General features: G+C 44.8%; 1 protein-coding gene across 1 annotated transcript in view; it reads left to right on the top strand.

Moving 5' to 3' along the window:
• Positions 1-1,031: 1,031 nt before the first annotated feature.
• Positions 1,032-16,033, top strand: part of LOC130543292 (steryl-sulfatase-like) — a 156,258-nt gene continuing 141,256 nt past the window's right edge. The window contains 1 exon segment of the mRNA XM_057309954.1: positions 1,032-1,387. The gene's annotated coding sequence lies outside the window, so the exon portion shown is untranslated.

The following is a 16,033-nucleotide window of genomic DNA, read 5'->3' on the forward strand; positions in this document are numbered from 1 at the left end:
CGCGCTTTTGCTGGGGGTGACTCACCCGGGAATTAAAGGGGTAGCAGCATTTCAGTATTGTCCTAGACGTTGCATACTGAGCTTTATGGCGTTCAGCAGCTGGAAGCATCCTGGGGCATGTTAGAATTTGGACCACGAGCTTATATAACACATCTGTCGTACAGATAAGTTTCACAGAGACTCCGGGAGACCAGATGTCACTTTGCAATGACATCCGGGTCCTGCTCATTCAGGATGAAATATCTCTCCAGGTTTCGGGGTGCCACTAGTATCTGGGGTTACTGTTAAGAATGGGAAATACGTTCGCACCTGCTACGTCATGTGTGAATTATTGGAGTGCCTGCCAGGACCCGGAGGCACACAAAATCATTAAAAATGAGCAGTGTTTTATTCATAGACGTGGAGTAATGAAAACAAAGACGCAGAGGGTGGTTTTCCCTTTTTTTTCCCTTCTTCTTCTTCTAAACGAAACACAATGAATGACGTGAAAGGAAATATAGAAAAAGAAAAACCCGGGAACTTCTGTTTTTTTTTGGTTTTTTTTTTTTTTCTGTTTTTCCCTGGTGTGTGATTTCCCCCCAGGACGTAGGAGCAGGGCCTCCCGTGCTCGTGTCATCACGGTGCTGTCATATCTGCCTGCTTGCCACCCACAGAGCTTGGTGGTGTCCTTGCTCACCGCCTAACCCTCGGTGTTGACAAGGAGAATGAATTCCTCGGGGCGCTGTGTGATGTGTGGGTAGGTGTAAGTCACCTAACAGACAGCCTTGCAGGGCTCGTGCGCAGCAGGCTATCTGCAGAGCGTTCAAAACGTCTGCCCCGCCATTAGCACCCTCAGCCGCGTCCCCAGTCCTTAGTGCTAGAATACAGCACGTCAGCAGGTGTCCGCCCTCCGTCCCCCGCCCGCACGCACAGTCCTTCCCCACCTTCCTCACCCACACCTGCTCTGGGTTCTGCGGTGCACGTCCGGTGTTGTTGTTTGTTTGTTTTCCACCTGAGCATGCCGACAGGTGAACAAAGGTTGCAGTGAAGCGTTTGAAACTGATACACGTCTTGAATGAGCTGATAGCTAACTTGCAATTAGCGTGTTCTGTGCAGGAAGTGCAGTTGCCCTCTGATTGAGACGTAAACCATGCAGGGTGTGAGGAAGGACCAAGAGGACACATAGAAGCAGTTAAATAACTTTTTTATGATGGATTCGCCCATCACCCCGTGATGACTCTATGTTCGAGGAGGGTCAGTGGAAGCTGGCCAGGCTGTCTCATTGTTATTCACACCCCGGGAGCTTTGGGCTGGGTGCCGTCCAGCATGGTTCCTTGAAAAGCTCTGTGAGATCTTTGGAGGAAGGGTATCGTGTCTGAGTCCCCTAGCGAGCGCCTCGTAGGAACTGGTGAGTTGGATTCATTTTTTGTCGTGGTTTCTCTGCTGCTGAGATATTGAGATACGTGACGTCTGGCAAACAGCTACCGGGGAAATAGTCTAACGTTGCTGCTTCAGACGAAATCTTAAAGTTTCTTTTTCTGCCCCTTTCTGGGATACTTAAAACAGGGGGAGAGTTAATTAAAGAAGCTGTCGAGCTAAGTCTTAGCTACGGGAGATAGCATTTTCGGGGATCCTCAGGGGGAATAATGAAAGCGTGTACCTTCTTACCTGTTGTGTGACATTTTTTAAAAACCTGTGGAACTGCCTGCAAGAATTCATCTGTTTTCATTTGTTCCTTTGCCCTGAAACAGGGAGGTCTTTTCGGGAGAGGAAAGCGATTGCCAAATACTTTCTTTTCTTTCCTTTTTTCTTTTCTTTTGTTTTCTTTTCTCTTGTTTTCTTTTCTTTTCTTTTTTCTTCTTTCTGGATTAAAGTGGTAGTTTGAAAACACACGGTGGATACAAAGAATAATGGAGAGCCCAGAGGCAAGAAACCCAAGAGGAAATGGGCAAATAAAGAGGTGGACTTTGTGCTGTAGCTTACTCAGAGGAGAAATTGAATTAGCTTTATGTATCAAAATATTAGAACCAGTGCTTCCAAGTTAGAATGAATGTGAATAAGGTGTATGTGCCATCAAGCCTATGCCAGCAAACATTGGTATTATCCTAAGCTTATGACTCATTGCTTTCCTAAAGAGTAAATTTGACACAGAATTCATGGCAGGTCTCTTTTCTTAAGCTTTTTAAAATTTTTTTTTGAAATATTTGGGGTGCCTGGTTGGCTCAGTCGGTTAAGCAGCTACCTTGGGCTCCGGTCGTGATCCCAGGGTCATGGGTTCCAGCCCCACGTCAGACTCCCGGCTCGGTGGGGAACCTGCTTCTCCGTCTCCCTCTGCTGCACCCGCTCGCTCTCTCTCTCGTCAAATAAGTAAAACCTTTAAAAAACATATATTTTTTGAAATACTTATTTTAAGCGTGTGGATACAAAATCTGTCATGAACCCCTTAAAGCAGAACACAAGTGATCCCAGTTGGTAGCTATGTGGCTTAACACGCAGCGTTGGTTTTGCTCTAGGCTGCGGTGTTCATTACTCCACTGTCGGAAATTGTGTTGGGCCGTGTAGACTGTCTTTACAAAGGATCAGGGTTAAGCAAGGAATGTTACGCAGCTCAGAAATTGACCACTCTTTATTCTGAAAATGTAAATTGCTTACAGGAGAGAAGCATGGGGGAGGGCGTGACCTTTGTAATGCATGCCCTATGTAATCTAGCAATCGTGAGCCAGCCAAATGTATGATTTTTTTTTTTTAATTTTTTTGCAAAGAGAGGTGGTAAGGCATGTGTATAATCCCTTCCAGATAAACCCTCCATGCTACTGTCTAAGTTAATTATGATGTCGAGGGCTTGCCTGCTGCTTCTCTGGGTATCAGCATTTTTCTTTTTAGATTTACTTATTTATCTGAGAGAGAGAGAGAGAGAGAGAGAGAGAGAAGGCGGAGGGGCAGAGGGAGAGGCTCTGAGCGCCCAGCCTGAGGCAGGGCTCGATCCCATGACCTAAGCCGAAATCAAGCATCAGACCTTGAACCCACTGTGCGAGCCAGGCACCCCTCGACCTTTTTCAGGTATGCATGGATTCCATCCTCTGAGCTAAGCCTTGAGGATTGAATGGGAGGGGTGATAAAACGAATTGTCTTTGGAGATGATGTCACCTAAAATGGTGAAACTTTTAGACGATTCCACTTTATGGTCATTTAGGACAGGCACTCTCTGTCTCGACAATCCCACGATCGTACCTGACAGATTATCCGTATGAATTGGTGTCTACAGTAACGTTAATATTTACCCACCAAGAAATTGCCCCATTTTCATTTATAATGAGATTATAGCCTAACAACTGATGACATCATGATCCAGAAATGTAAAAGCTTTCAGTGCTTGGGGGGAAAAATTTACAAGGGCTTCCTTGTATTTGCATTTAAAACTGAGCTCTACAGGGGGCCTCGGTGGCTCAGTCGTTGAGCGCGTCTGCCTTCGGCTCAGGGCGTGATCCTGGAGTCCTGGAATCGAGCCCCACATCAGGCTCCTCTGCTGGGAGCCTGCTTCTTCCTCTCCCACTCCCCTGCTTGTGTTCCCTGTCTCGCTGCCTGTCTCTCTCTCTGTCAAATAAATAAAATCTTAAAAAAGAAAAAAAAAAACCACAACTGAGCAGTAAATGTCAGGCGTCCCTTGAAGGGCTGATTAAAGTAAACATGAAAAGTTTGTGGGTGAAAATCCGGAGGCCTGTTCTCCAGGCCACTCTCCATGTCTGTTGTTTTGTGTGTATCTTGTCCTCTCCTCATTGAAATTCCTACCTTGTTTGGAAATTAACCCTGTAAAACGTGGTCGCCGAGTCAACCAGCCCTTACCTAGCACCCTTGGGATTCAGGTAATGAAAGATTTTACAGTGATGAAACAGAAGTCCAGTCTTACCTCCAGAGTTGTCCAAATGGGAACACAAACACTGCTTGTAAATAGTGCAGGTCGCAATGTCAATAATAATTAAGTGCTCATTAAAAGGAGGAAGTACAGGGCAGAGACTCACATGGGGCAAATTCACTGTAGTGCCTTTGACTTTCCACTCTGATAGAAACCACAGAGGTGAGAGGGAGGGGGCCCGGGGTTCCTCTGAGCAGTTCCGGGACTGGGGGAGGCCTCGTCCATTGATGGGCACAGGACTGGGGTGTCCTCGGTTCCAAGTGATTTGTCTGCCCCGGCGTTTCTTAGTTTTCGCTCTGGAAGGCTCATTGCTATAGGGACTGACCTGCGTTTCTAGGATGTTGGGACTGTACCCAGGAGATGCCACAGCGCACCACCACCCCCGGTACAGAACTGTTTCCAGACATTCCAAGTGTTTCCTGGGCAGGAAAAGCCGCCCCCAGTGAAGAGACTTGCTGAGTGGAGGCGTGGAGATAAGCCTCGTCACCTCCTCTCAGCTGTTTGCCAGGGTTCCAGGAAGCTCCGTGATGTTGGAGGTTGTCCCAGCTGGTCTGACCTGAGTCACTATCAGACACAGGTTTCCTGTGTCCCCTATCTGTCACAAGGGAAGTGTGGGCTTACACAAGTTGAGGTGACTTGGCTAGCATCCTTTTGAGCATGGACGGGCTTCCCCACTGCCTGGTGTCTTGACTCCTTTCCTTTTTTTTTTTAAGATTTTATTTATTTATTTGAAAGAGAGGGAAAGAGAGAGCGCGAGCATGAGTTGGGGGGAGAGGCAGAGGGAGAAGCACACTCCCCGCTGAGCAGGGAGCCCGATAAGGGGCTTGATCCCAGGACCCTGAGCTGAAGGCAGATGCTTCACTGACTGAGCCTCCCAGGTGCCCCAAGACTCCTTTCCAAGTGCTCCCTTCTGCATTACGGATCTACAGCCCTTTGTCCATAATCAACAAGAACAAAGAAAACAAAAGGATTGCAAAGCAAGTTTTTTGGGTAGCTTGTTTTTGGCCGTTCTGCACCGATGAACGTAAACCGATGTAAACTTAAACAGTGTTTATTCATCCCACGGAATGAAGATACTCATTATGTTTTGCTGCAGAACTATTCCTATGAGTGAGTGCAGATGCCTGTCCAGAATTTTGTTCCAGGGTGCGTTACAGAGCGCGTGACGGATCTGCCATTGTGTTTTTCCGTGTATGTGTGTCTATGTGTTACATACCAAGAAAATCACCATGTGTAACACTATGTTTTACATACCAAGAAAATCACCACGTGTAACACTATGTGTTACATACCAAGAAAAACCAAGAAACTAGACAGTATGTACATATATCAAATCATTACGTTGAGCTCCTCGAACTTAATGCATGACATGTCAATTATATCTCAGCAAAACTGGAATCCGTATTTGACATGCAGTAAAACTGGAATACAGATGTACAAATGTGCCAAAATTGTACTGAGTTATAATTGACATGCAGTGTCTCGTGAGTTTGGAATAGCTGACGGGATGGTTTGATACATATCGTGATGATTGGATACATATTGCGAAGTGATCACCATAGTAAGTTTCCTTCACACCCACCGCCTCAGGAACTTACAAGTATTTGTTTCTCGGAATTGTTAAGAGGTGTAATACGATGAGTGCAGTTCTGTAGAAAACAACACTGCCCATTAGGAGTGTCAGAAACTATCCTGGGGGGGGGGGCTCCTGGGGGGCACAGTCATTAAGCGTCTGCCTTCGGCTCAGGGCGTGATCCCGGAATCCTGGGATCGAGCCCCACGTCAGACTCCTCCGCTAGGAGCCTGCTTCTTCCTCTCCCATTCCCCCTGCTCCTGTTCCCTCTCTTGCTGGCTGTCTCTCTCTCTCTCTCTCTGTCAAATAAATAAATAAATAAATAATCTAAAAAAAAAAAAAAAAAAAAAAAACTATTCTGGGAGCAGCTCAGTTTTGCAGCAGCCTCTGCATACTTTTAATAAATTTATTTTGATTTTTTAAATTACCTTTTAAAATCCCCCCCCCCAAAATTGAATTCTGAAACACACTTGGCCCCAAAAGTTTGCGTTTTGAGACTGCGGAGCTGGGATTGTAATTGTAAGCAGGGGAGGGTTCGTTTGGAGCCTGTTGTGACTTTGAACCATCAGAGGATCGTTGCACCTTGTGATTTTTTTTCCGTTTAGGCTATCAAACTATGCCGTAATCCCTTCAGAACTACCTTCCACTGCTTCAAACCTCGTGACTTTTGCAAACTCTGCAGGCTTTGCGATAAGGTGGGACTAGTCAGAAACCTACATTCAGCCAGAAAAGTGGGGCAGAAGTTCGGTATCTTTTGGTCGCCACACCCGGTGAGAAGCAGCTTCTGACCGCTCCTCCCCAGCCCATGCACCTAAGAGGCAAAGACCCCTTACTCAAATCTGCTGGGAGTCACGATGGCCCCGCCTGGGATGTAACGGCTGGGATGGTCAGCAGCACATCTTGACTTTGGAAAGGCCAGATGTCTGATTGCATTAAGCACAAACACCGAGTCCACTTTGGTTATGAAGCATTTGGTGCCGTTTGGCGAGCACGGGTGCATGAACACGCTTTCTCAGGCTGAGCCCTGTTGATATGCAGGCTTGCATTATTCTTTGTTATGGGTGAGTTTTGCACATTGTGGGGTGTTCAGCTCCATCCTTGGATATTGTCCAAGAGATGCCATTAGTACCCTCTCAATTGCAACAACCCCAAATGTCTCCAGACTTTGCCCACTGTCCCTTGGAAGGCATAATCACCCCCAGGTGACAACCGCTGGTTTAGCTGATGCTGTACGGGGTGATGAGCCCTATTTTACGGGTGGGGAAAAGCAGACCCACGTTCTTTTCTTTCTTTTTTTTTTTTTTAAGTTTTTATTTGAGAGAGAACGAGAGTGAGTGACAGAGAGCAGAAGCTGGAAGGAGAGCCTGAGGGAGAGGGAGAAGTGGGTTCCCCGCTGAGCAAGGAGTCTGACACAGGGCTTGATCCCACGACCTTGGGATCGTGACCTGAGCTGAAGGCAGACGCTTAACTGATTGAGCCACCCTGGTGCTGATGCATCAGCGTCAGGAGCTTTTCTGCCCCACCGTACGATCACACAGCACCTGTGTCACTCATCCGGAGGGGTGTCGAAAGCCATCCTCTTCATGGGCATTCTGGGCCGTACCAAATAATTCACATGTCACGAGGCCGACTCACGATAGTCAGCCCCATGAAGTGGATTCCGGCACCTTCTCGTTGCCAGTGAGTCCAAGTGACAAGTTCCTTAATCTAAGAGGTAATAGTGGCAGGTGTCTAGAGCTGGGTGCATGACTCAGGAGGTCTTAGGTTGGAAGTGACAAACTCACTGCCACCTCACTGATACATAAACCTCAGCTTTGGTAGCTCTCTTTAAAGTTTCTGTTTTTAAATCAGGGTGAAATTCACATAGCATATGGATAACAATTGTAAAGTGTACAGAGGCATTTAGTTCGTTCTAATCCTCAAACTTTCTAAATCATTCCCCCAGCCCCCCAGCCCCCTGCCCTCAGGCCTTGGTGACCACAGGCGTCTGTATATTTGCTCCTCAAGGACATTTCCTGTAAATAGAGCCATGCACTGTGATGCCTCTTGTGACGGCCTTCTTCCCCGCCACATCGTAGCTTCGAGGTTCATGCATATTGTAACAGGTCGCACAATTTCATTCCACTTTACGGCAGAATTCTATTCTGTTTTATGGATACAAAGGGATTTTCTAGTTGTATGTGCGGGAAGGTCGCAGGATCAGAGGAAAAGCTGTGGGATCTAGGACTGGTCTTTGTAAGGCTGATTGATAGGAGCCGTAGCTGCCGTTTCTGGCTGCCGACGGAGGCCGACCTCTGTATCAAAACAGTTTGTTTCGCATCGTGGTTAAAGTCTGTGGTGTTATCAGTGTCTTGTGTATATATGGAAGTGGATACTGTCCTAGTTATTTTCCGTTGCCGCATAGCAGATTCCCACAAATGTCGTGGCTCAGAGTACCGCCCACCGATTATCTCGCAGAACCTACAGGTCGAGTGTGTGGACATGGCTTACCTGGGGCCTCTGGTCAGGGTCTTACAAGGCTGCACCAAAGTGTTGGCTGGGGTTGCATTGTCCTCTGGAGCTTGGGCTCTCCTTCCAAGAAGCTCATTCAAGGTGTTGGCCAGTCGAGTTCCTTGTGATTGTTGGACGGAGGCCCTTAGTTTCCAGGGACGGTCCCTCCCTGTAGGCATTTCACGCCATGACTGTTTCATCAAGGCCTGCAGGAAAATGTCTCTTCTGTTTGGAATCTGTTTTCAGGAACTCACCTGATTAGGCCAGGCCCACCCACAATAAAGTCCCTTTTGGTTAGCACAGAGTCAGCTGACCAGGGACCTCAATCACACAGACAGCATCCTTTCGCTTTTGCCATATCCTGTTGGTTAGAAACACATCACGGGTCCCCTCACTCTGGAGAGAAGAGGATCACACAAAGGTGTGAGTACCAGGGGCTGAAAGCCGCGAGGCTGTCTTAGAATTCTGTCCGAAGCAGGTGCCTTCTTGTGGGCAGAGCTGGGAGTCTAAATAGGATGTAGAAAACGTATGTGCCAGGAACCAAATGGACCTAGTTACCAGCACACATTTGGAGAAAATGACGTGTGTGCCAGGATTGTCAGTACTGGTGGTCATAAGTTTGTGTTAACGTCATTTATTTTCATTTCCTAATAATGAAGGAATGGGGGACCCAGTACCTCATGGAATATTTCACAGTATAGGGCCAGAATCTGTCCTTGCTCATCATAGCACTGTCCTCCTCTCGCTCAGGAACATGTCTGGGGACCCCTCTGGAAAGGTGCAGCAGTCAGAAAGTGCCCTTCCCGCCAGGCAGGCTTGGTGAGGTCTCCCTGGACTCCCCCTGCCTCTCCCTTCATGCAGGGGACCCCCATGCTACAGCTGGTGGGGAAGGGCTCTCTCACTGATGGGAATTGTTATGCGAACACCTGCGGTGTCTCCCCTCCATCTGTCCTTGCCCTGAATGTCCCCTGGAACTCAGGCTCATGTCCCTCTGCCAGGGAGGGGGGAAAGGGGTCCCCCTTCCCCACCAGTTGTAGCCTAGAGCCCTGCCTCCGCTCACACTAGGGGTTTGGCCCTTGTGTACGTCTCAATTTGAGGATGTAAATTTGTGCAATGAGAATTGATAGCAGAAGGCGGGATGGGTATGTTTTTTCTTTTAAATCAGTTTCAGCTTCAATACATCTTTAATGCTTTTTTTGTTAGGGGTGAAATTCACATATACAATTAACCACGCAAAGAGTGGAACTTGGGGGCATTTCGTGCATTCAACCAAGTCTAGTTTTAAAACTTTGTAACTCATTCCCCAAAACCTCCCTCTCCCCTCCCATTGCCCCTTGGTGACCACAAAGGTGGATTCTGTCTCGGTGCATTTGTTGATTTTAGACATTCCTCAGAAACAGAATCACCTGCTGCGTGACCTTTTGTGACTGGCTTCTGTCACCGAGCACGGGTGTTCAAGGTTCATCTGTGCTGTAGTGCGTTTCGCTGTTTTGTTGTATTTTACGTCTGAATCACATTCTGTTTTACGGATAGATTGCATTTTGTCTCTCTGTTGATCTGTGGACAGACAGTTGGGTGGTTTCCAGCTTTTGGCTCTGCACAGTGTACGGATTCTCATTTCTGGCCCTGCTTTCAGTCCCTCTGGGTGTCTACTCAGACACAGAATCTCCGGGTCCTATGGTGGGTCTGTGTAACTCTTTGAGCAACCCCTTTGCCGGCTTCCACTGCAACTTTGCATAGCTGTTCGTTGTTGAGGTCCTTCCCTTAGAGAATTTCGTCTGTTGGGCTGAGAAGCCCTGAGAGGCAGAATTACGATATCTCCTGTCCGAACTTGTGTGGAGGAAGCATGCGTTCAGCTGTGAAAGAGCAATTGGCAAACCCCCGGCATATATTAGGAGCACTGCTAGGACTTGTTTCTGTCTGCCCTGCACCTTATCAGGACGGGCAGTCGCCAAGGTATCGTGAATGGAACGGGGAGTCCCAGAAACCGACACCAATGGGCAGGATGTCATGCTTCTGAGCTCATGAAGGGCTGTGACAACCTCGGGCAGGCCCAGAGGTTCAGGGGGGCCATCCAGACCCATGCTGGTGTGGCCGCGGGTGGGCACCACCTTTGGGTAGCTCCCTTCCCAGACTTGAAAATCCGTAGGGGCCATTCCCGGTCCTGTGGCGGGCTGGCCTTTCGAGGACGGTGCAGGAGTTCCAGGACAGTGAGTTGGTAAGTGGAATCTGCATCCGAGCTTGCACTGGGTCATGGAACCAGGAGCCAACAGGGTCAGCTGGGACTCATTGCCCACCTGCCAGTTCTCCAAGCTGGGTCACCTGCCTTTCTTTTGGCACCTGGCTTCTTTACTTCTCTCTCCTGCCACTCCCCTGCCATGTATCCCCCCTGCCTTGGTCTGGGGACAGAACCAGAGGGTGTGAAGTCCAGAGGACAGAGCCAGTGTACCATCGCCTTACGAATATTTAAGCTCCCCTTCGATGAGGGGCCGTTAGGTTTGGGTTTACTGTACTCATTTACGTCTCCCTTCTGATGCCCGTTCCCTCGCCCTCAATACAATTGCATCCAGCTGACAAATTATGAGATTGGGGATTTTATTAGACATAATAGCATAGAAGTAGCTGAATGACTAATCACAAATTATCCTCAGCAAATAGAGCTCCTGGCCACTGCCCAGCCATTAATTAGGCCATGAAACATCTCATGGTACAGTGCGGTACGCAGAATATATGTGGGAATATACCCAATTATATGTCCGATTGGATCCATTGCAGGGATCAATACTGGTGACTCCAGGGGGCCTTCTGCAAAGAAGTACAGAAATTCCCTGCATTCCCAGCTGCCTTCGATCACACCTGCCATGCAAAATTTTCTAGTGGAAACACTAGTCCTATGATTTTCGTTTACGCTATGCATTTTACATTTGCATCTTTTCGACCGAATGAAACTTGTGTATGAAATTATACTCGGAGTATAAGTATTTCGACTTGGTTCAAGCGGTGACCTAAGGTGGGGAGGGGAATGTCATTTGGATCTCTGATAAGTACATGGTAACGATATTTGGAATCACTTTGCGTGGCCTTTTTATACTTTTCTACCAACAGGTTATCCAGTAATCACTTTGCAATGCTGACAACTGTTAGTTACTATATTCATAGAATTAGGATTTCCTGACTTTATTTTTTTCTTTTTAAAATGTTTAAAATTTATTGTTTGTCTAAATTCAATTAATTAACATATGCTGTATTATTTGTTTCAGGGGTACAGGTCTGTGATTCATCAGTCTTAACAACACTAAGCACTCACCACAATACATACCCTCCCCAATGTCCATCACCCAGCCACCCCATCCCCCGCCCCCCTTCCCCTCCAGCAACCCTCAGTTTGTTTCCTAGAGTTAAGAGTCTCTTATGGTTTGTTTCCCTCTCTGGTTTCGTCATGTTTCATTTTTTCCTCTCTTTCCCTGTGATCCCCTGCCTTGTATTTTAAATTCTGCATATCAGTGAGATCATATGATAATTGCCTTTCTTTGATTGACTTATTTCGCTCAGCATAATATCCTTTAATTCCATCCATGACGTTGCAAATGGCAAGATTTCATTCTTTTGATGGCTGCATAATATTCCGTTGTATATATGAACCACATCTTCTTTATCCACTCATCTGTTGACGGACATCTGGGCTCTTTCCATAGTTTGGCTATTCGGGGTTTTTTCTGGTTCCATACAAATTTTAGGATTATTGGTTCCAGTTCTGTGAAAAAAAGTTGATCACATTTTGTTAGGGGTTGCACTGAATGTGTACATTGCTCTAGCTAGCATCGACATTTTAATAATATTTGTTCTTCCATCCCATGAGCATGGAACGTTTTTCCATTTCTCGGTGTCTTCCTCAATTCCTTTCATGAGTATTCTATAGTTTTCTGAGTACAGATCCTTTGCCTCTTTGGTTAAATTTACTCCTAGGTATCTTATGGTTTTGGGTCAATTGTAAATGTAATCGGCTCCTTAATTTCTTTCTTCTGTCTCATTGTTGGTGTATAGAAATGCAACTGATGGGGCGCCTGGGTAGCACAGTCGTTGGGCGTCTGCCTTCGGCTCAGGGCGTGATCCCGGCGCTCCGGGATCGAGTCCCACGTCAGGCTCCTCCGCTGGGAGCCTGCTTCTTCCTCTTCCACTCCCCCTGCTTGTGTTCCTTCTCTCGCTGGCTGTCTCTCTCTGTCAAATAAATAAATAAAATCTTTAAAAAAAAAAAAAAAAAAGAAATGCAACTGATTTCTGTGCATTGATTTTATAACCTGCCACATTGCTGAATTGCTATATGAGTTCTAGCAATTTTGGGGTGAAGTCTTTTGGGTTTTTCACATAGAGTATCATGTCATCTGCAAAGAGTGAGAGTTTGACTTCTTCTTTGCCAATTAGGATGCCTTTCATTTCTTTTTGTTGTCTGATTGCTGAGGCTAGGACTTCTAGTACTATGTTGAATAGCAGTGGGGAGAGTGGACATCCCTGCTGTGTTCCTGACCTTAGGGGAAAAGCTCTCAGTTTTTCCCCATTGAGAATGATATTCACTGTGGGCTTTTCATAGATGGCTTTTATGATATTGAGGTATGTACCTGAAGTTTTAGTCAAGAAAAGATGCTGTACTTTGTCAAATGCTTTTTCTGCAACTATTGAGAGAATCATATGGTTCTTGTCCTTTCTTTTGTTAATCTGGTGTATCACAATGATTGATTTGTGGATGTTCTACCAACCTTGCAGCCCAGGAATAAATCCCACTTAGTTGTGGTGAATAATCCTTTTAACGTACTGTTGGATCCTATTGGCTAGTATCTTGGTGAGAACTTTGGCATCCATGTTCATCAGGGATACTGGTCTGTAATTCTCCTTTTTGGTGGGGTCTTTGGTTTTGGGATCAAGGTAATGCTGACCTCATAAAAAGAGTTTAGATTTTTTGAATCAGCTTCAGAAGAATAGGTATTAATTCTTCTTTAAATGTTTGGTAAAGGGCCACCTGGGTGCCTCAGTCAGTAAAGCATCTGCCTTCGGCTCAGGTCATGATCCCAGGGTCCTGGGATTGAGCCCCACATCTGGCTTCCTGCTCAGCAGGGAACCTGCTTCTCCCTCTCCCTCTGCTGCTCCCCCCCCCCACTTGTACTTGCTCTCTCTCTATCAAATAAATAAATAAAATCGTAAAAAAAAATAAATGGTTGGTAGAATTCCCCTGGGAAGCCATCTGGCCCTGGACTCTGTTTTTTGGGAGATTTTTGGTTACTGCTTCAATTTCTTTGCTGCTTATGGGTCTATTTAGGTTTTCTGTTTCTTCCTGATTCGGTTTTGATAGCTTATACATCTCTAGGAATGCATCCGTTTCTTCGAGATTGTCTAATTTGTTGGCAATAGTTGCTCATAATATGTTCTTACAGTTGTTTGTATTTCTTCAGTGTTGGTTGTGATCTCTCCCCTTTCATTCATGATTTTATTTATTTGGGTCCTTCCTTTTTTCTTTTTGATAAGTCTCTCCAGGGGTTTATCAATCCTATTAATTCTTTCAAAGAATCAGCTCCTAGTTTTGTTGATTCATTCTGCTATTCTTTTGGTTTCTCTTTCATTGATTTCTGCTGTAATCTTTATTATTTCTCTTCTCCTGCTGGCTTAGGCTTTATTTGCTATTCTTTCTCCAACTCCTTTAGGTGTAAGGTTAGCTTGTGTATTTGAGACCTTTCCTGTTTCTTGAGAAAGGTTTGTAGTGCTGTATACTTCCTCTTAGGACCGCCTTTGCTGCATCCCAAAGATTTCATACAGTTGTGTTTTCATTTTCATTTGTTCCATGAATTTTTAAAATTCTTCTTTAATTTCCTGGTTGACCCAATCATTCTTTAGTAGAATGCTCTTTAGCCTCCATGTATTTGAGTTCTTTCCAAATTTCCTCTTGGGATTGAGTTCCAGTTTCAAAGCATTGTGGCCCGAAAATATGCAGGGAATGATCCCAATCTTTTGGTACCAGTTGAGACCTGATTTGTGACGGTATGTGATCTCTTTTGGAGAATGTTCCATGTGCACTCAAGAAGAATGTGTGTTCTGCTGCTTTGGGATGGAATGTTCTGAATATATCTGTGAAGTCCATCTGGTCTAGTGTGTGATTCAAAGCCCTTATTTCCTTGTTGATCTTCTGCATAGATGATCTGTCCATTGCAGTGAATGGGGTGTTAAAGTCTACTATTATTGTATTATTATTGATGTATTTCTTTGATTTTGCTGTTAATTGGCTTATATAATTGGCTACTCCTATGTTAGGGGCATAAATATTTACAATTGTTAGATCTTCTTTTTGGATAGACCTTTTAATTATGATACAGTGTCCTTCTTCATCTCTTATTACAGTCTTTGGCTTAAAATCTAATTTGTCTGATATAAGCATTGTTACCTCAGCTTTCTTTTGATGTCCATTAGCATGATAAATGGTTTTCCACTCTCTCACTTTCAATCTGGAGGTGTCTTTGGGTCTAACATGAGTCTCTTGCAGACAGCATATCGAATGGATCTTGCTTTTTTAATCCAATCTCATATCCTGTGTCCTTTGATTGGGGCATTTAGCCCATTTACATTCACGGTAACTATTGAAAGATATGAATTTAGTGCTATTGTATTACCTGTAAAGTGACTGTTACTGTATGTGGTCTCTGTTCCTTTCTGGTCTATGTTACTTTGGGGCTCTCTCTTTGCTTAGAGAACCCTTTTCAATATTTCTTGTAAGGCTGGTTTGGTGATCACAAATACTTTTAGTTTCTGTTTGTCCTGGAAGATTTTTATCACCCCTTCTATTTTGAATGAAATTCTAGCTGGATAAAGTATTCTTGGCTACATATTTTTCTCACTTATCACCCTGAATATATCATGCCAGTCCTTTCTGGCCTGCCAGGTCTCTGTAGATAGGTCTGCTACTGATCTAATGTTTCTACCCTTGTAGGTTATAGACCTCTTGTCCTGAGCTGCTTTCAGGATTTTCTCTTTGTCTCTGAGATTTGCAAGTTTCACTATTAGATGTCAGGGTGTTGACCTATTTTTATTGATTTTGAAGGGGGTTCTCTGTGCCTTCTGGATTCTTGTTTCTTTCCGCAGATTAAGAAAGTTTTCCCTTATAATTTGCTCCAATAAACTCCCCTCTCTCTTTCCTCTTCTTCTGGGATCTCAATTATTCTAATATTGTTTCACTCTGTGGTATCACTTCTCTCTGGAATTCTCCCCTTGTGATCCAGTAGTTGTTTAACTCTCTTTTTCTCAGCTTCTTTATTCTCCCTCATTTTGTCTTCTATGTCACTAATTCTCTCTTCAGCCTCATTTATCCTAGCAGTTAGAACCTCCATTTTTTATTGCATCTCATTAATAGCCTTTTTTATTTCGACTTGGTTAGATTTTAGTTCTTTTATTTCTCCGGAAAAGGATTCTCTAGTGTCTTCTATACTCTTTTCAAGACCAGCTAGTATCTTTATAATTGTCATTCTGATCTCTGGTTCCGACGTCTTACTTATATCCATATTGATTAGGTCCCCAGCAGTCAGTCCTACCTCTTGTTCTCTTTTTTGATGTGAGTTTTTCCATCTTGTCATTCTGTCCAGAGAAGAATAGATGAATGAGAGAACAAAATACTAGAAGGGCAACAATGACCCCAGAGAAATATACACTGAACAAATCAGAAGAGACCCAAAACTGGGGGGAAGGGGGTAAGAGCGAGAATATAATCAGACAGGTGAGGAGAATAGAGCAATGTACTGGTTTCTGTGTGTATTTTGGCCTGTTTTTTAGAAAACTAGATCCCCAAATTGTAAATAAAGAAAAACTTGTAAATGTAGAAAAATAAAATTAAATACAATGAAAAGATAAAATGTAACTGTAAAAATGGAAAATAAGAAGCAAGAAAAAACAAAAGAGAAAGAAAACAACAACAACAACAAAAAGGAAGGAATATAGACAGACGGGTGAACAGAACAGAGCCATACACTATCTGCTGAGTGTATTTTGGTCAGTTTGTTAGAGGAAACTACATCTCAAAATTCTAAAGGAAGAAAAACTTACAT

The sequence above is a fragment of the Ursus arctos genome, chromosome X (assembly GCF_023065955.2).
Source record: "Ursus arctos isolate Adak ecotype North America chromosome X, UrsArc2.0, whole genome shotgun sequence".
NCBI lineage: Eukaryota > Metazoa > Chordata > Mammalia > Carnivora > Ursidae > Ursus > Ursus arctos.